Source organism: Macrotis lagotis, chromosome X (assembly GCF_037893015.1).
Source record: "Macrotis lagotis isolate mMagLag1 chromosome X, bilby.v1.9.chrom.fasta, whole genome shotgun sequence".
Taxonomy (NCBI): domain Eukaryota; kingdom Metazoa; phylum Chordata; class Mammalia; order Peramelemorphia; family Peramelidae; genus Macrotis; species Macrotis lagotis.
Window position 1 is genome coordinate 84,631,453 of NC_133666.1, and position 3,696 is coordinate 84,635,148.

The following is a 3,696-nucleotide window of genomic DNA, read 5'->3' on the forward strand; positions in this document are numbered from 1 at the left end:
ACACTTTCTATAATCAATTATGAAATAGCCCATTGATTCACTTGGGCTTTAATATTGCCCAGATGACTTAAAACCATGCTGTTACTCTTAATACATTGAACACTTGAACATTTTGCTATTTATATGGCTGTCTCTGATAGTAAAATATGTTTCAAAGTGATCTGTTTTGAGTGCTGGTATGCATTTATGACTTCCTATCTAAATGTGTACTAATAATGTGGCATTTGACATAAAATGTCAAAAAGCTGCCAAACTTTATTATCAAACCTTCACTCTCAAGTAATCTTCATCCTGATACAGTTTTTTTGGCCAACCCTTTCCCCAAGTCATACACATAGAAAATTAATCATAATTCAATAGGCCAAGAACAAGGAACATGAAACCTTAAAAAAAGCCACACTAAAAATTTAACAGATTCTTCTATGACATGCAGTGTGAGGTCAGGACATTTACCCATTGGTGAGTAAATTGTCAATTCTTAAGATTTCATATATCACTCATACACATTTTTCATTGGGTTAAAATTCTGTGCAGAAAGAATAGATAATATAGAAAAGGAGATAACATTTAGACCCAAAGAAATCTGCAAACATTAGTCTGTGATTTCGAGTACTCTTCCAGATCAACATTTGCCTAAAAATTAATAAATGAAAAGAACTGGGCATATTAGGTTCAGATAAATAGTAGGTTTTTCCATATTACAGAAGGTATAAAACATTATGACAAACGGTTCTGGCAAGGCCATTCTTGAATGCATTAGGATAAGTAGTCAGGAGAACTTTGTTGCTGAAACACAGACACATTATGTTCATCCAACTGAGGATTAGTGCACTTTTAAAATGTTAAGAAAAATCTTATGTTCCAGTTCAGCTACACTTGATTCAAGTGTTGCTCAAAGAGGTTTGTGTTTTTATAAATTAAACAAGCCGCTGCAAAAGCAGCCAAAAGTACCAGGAGATATGTTCATGTTCACAGAATAAATAGAAGCAGTCCTTGCACAAAAGGTTAGCTCACACCAATTTGGGAGGTCATCCATTCTAGACCTTGGTATAACCCTCTCCTGTTAAAGCACAACAAGACTGAATATGCCAGGGATGATCCTTAATAGAACTAAGGGTGAGATATTTAGAGATTTCTGCTGCCTCATATACCCCTTCATGTCTTGCTTATTTGCAAAGATGAGAACAGCAGCCTTTCCTAAATCCTCATGAGCCAACATTCTATATAGCTCTTCTCTAGTAATAGCCAGTCTTTCTCTGTCAATGCTGTCAAAGACAAGAATGATGAACTCTGTGTTAGAGTAGTAAGTATTCCATGATGACCGCAATGACCCTTGGCCACCAATGTCCCACATAAGAAAATGAGTGTTCTTCACAACTATTTCTTCAACATTGCTTCCTATGGTTGGAGAGGTGTGGACCACTTCATTCATTAAGAACTGATAGAGAATGGTGGTTTTCCCTGCACTATCCAATCCCACTATTATTACTTTGTGTTCTTGATTACAGAAGAGGCTCCAGAGCTTGGTGAAGAGCAGCCCCATGGCGCAGGCCCGCAGGGCCGCGGCCGGACACAGGCTCCTCGCGCAGACCCCGGTGGGCTCCCGCGCCAAGGCGGGCAGCGGAGACCCGCATGCGGTGGCGGGCGGCTCCCGGCGGCGCCTTTGTTCGGCCGGCTGGGCCCGCGGCGATCCGTAGGGATAAGTCCTTTGTCAGAATCATTAGTTGTAAAGATTGTTTCCCAATTTACTACATTTCTTTTGATTTTGGTTACAGTGGTTTTATCTATGCAAAAGCTTTTTAATTTAATGTAATCGAAATCATCTAATTGGTTTTTGGTGATGTTCTCCAACTCTTCCTTAGTCATAAACTGCTCCCCTTTCCATAGATCTCACACGTAGACTAGTCCTTGGATTTTCTAATTTGCTTATAGTATTGTTTCTTATGTCTATGTCCTGTAACCATTTGGATCTTATCTTGGTAAAGGGTGTGAGGTGTTGGTCTAATCTCAGTTTCTTCCATACTAACTTCCAATTATCCCAGAAGTTTTTATCAAAGAGGGAGTTTTTATCCCAATGTCCAGATTCTTTGGGTTTATAAAATAGCAGATTACTGTAATCATCTACTGCTTTTATACCTAGTCTATTCCACTGGTCCACCACTCTATTTCTTAGCCAATACCAAACAGTTTTGATGACTGATGCTTTATAATATAATTTTAGATCAGGTAGGGCTAAGCCACCTTCTTTCACACTTTTTTTCATTAAGCTCCAGGCAATTCTTGACTTTTTATTTCTCCATATGTATTTACTTACAATTTTTTTAACTCATTAAAGTAATTTTTTTGGAATTTTGATTGGTAGGGCACTAAACAGATAGTTTAGTTTAGGTAGAATTGTCATTTTTATCATATTAGCTCTACCTATCCATGAGCAGCCGATATTGTCCAGTTATTTAAATCTGATTCAATTTGTGTGAGAAGTGTTTTAAATAATTGTTTTCAAAAAGATTCTGAGTCTGTCTTGGCAAATAGACTCCCAAATATTTTATATTGTCTGAGGTTACTTTGAGTAGGATTTCTCTTTCTAGCTCTTCCTGCTGTTTCTTGCTAGACATATATAGAAAAGTTGAGGATTGATGAGGGTTTATTTTATAACCTGCAACTTTGCTAAAATTGCTAATTGTTTCTAGAAGTTTTTTGGATGATTTCTTGGGATTCTCTAGGTAGAGCATCATGTCATTTGCAAAGAGTGAGAGTTTTGTGTCTTCCTTCCCAATTCTAATTCCTTCAATTTCTTTTTCTTTTCTAATTGCTGATGCTAACAATTCTAATGCAATATGGAATAGTAGTGGTGATAATGGGCACCCTTGTTTCACCCCGATCTTATTGGGAATGCCTCTAGCCTCTCCCCATTGAATATAATGCTTGTTGATGGTTTCAAATAGATACTGCTAATTATTTTAAGGAACAGTCCATTTATTCCTACACTCTCTAGTGTTTTTAATAGGAATGGATGCTGTATTTTGTTCAAAAGCTTTTTCAGCATCTATTGAGATAATCATATGATTTCTGATAGGTTTGTTGTTGATATAATTGAGAATACTAACAGTTTTCCTAATATTGAACCAACCCTGCATCCCTGGAATAAATCCTACTTGATCATAATGTACTATCCTAGTGATGACTTGTTGTAATCATTTTGCTAAGATTTTATTTAGGATTTTTGCATCTATATTCATCAGAGAAATAGGTCTATAATTTTCTTTCTCTGTTTTAACTCTTCTTGGTTTAGGTAACAGCACCATATTGGTTTCATAGAAAGAGTTAGGCAGAGTTCCATCTTTCCCTATTTTTCCAAAGAGTTTATATAGGATTGGAACCAATTTTTCCTTGAATGTTTGGTAGAATTCACTTGTGAATCCAACCTCCCCTTTTCTTTTTAATAACAACTTGGTCTTCACACTTCACCAGCAGTGTCTTCCTAAAATTAATTCACAATCGTCATACTTCATAGGACTATTGACTTTTCCTATCAATATCTTTACCTCTTCATTTTTAGACCCCTACACCTGTACTAATTAAATAACAGAATTTCATTCTATTTGAGTTATTAACTGGACCCTAATTAAAGAGTTTGCCCACTCAGGGTCAATAGAAAGCTACCTAGCAACTGTTTCCACCATGATCCAGTAATCC

General features: G+C 36.5%; 1 pseudogene; it reads right to left on the bottom strand.

Moving 5' to 3' along the window:
- Positions 1–1,005: 1,005 nt before the first annotated feature.
- Positions 1,006–1,543, bottom strand: LOC141501380 (ADP-ribosylation factor-like protein 5B pseudogene; annotated as a pseudogene).
- Positions 1,544–3,696: the final 2,153 nt, after the last annotated feature.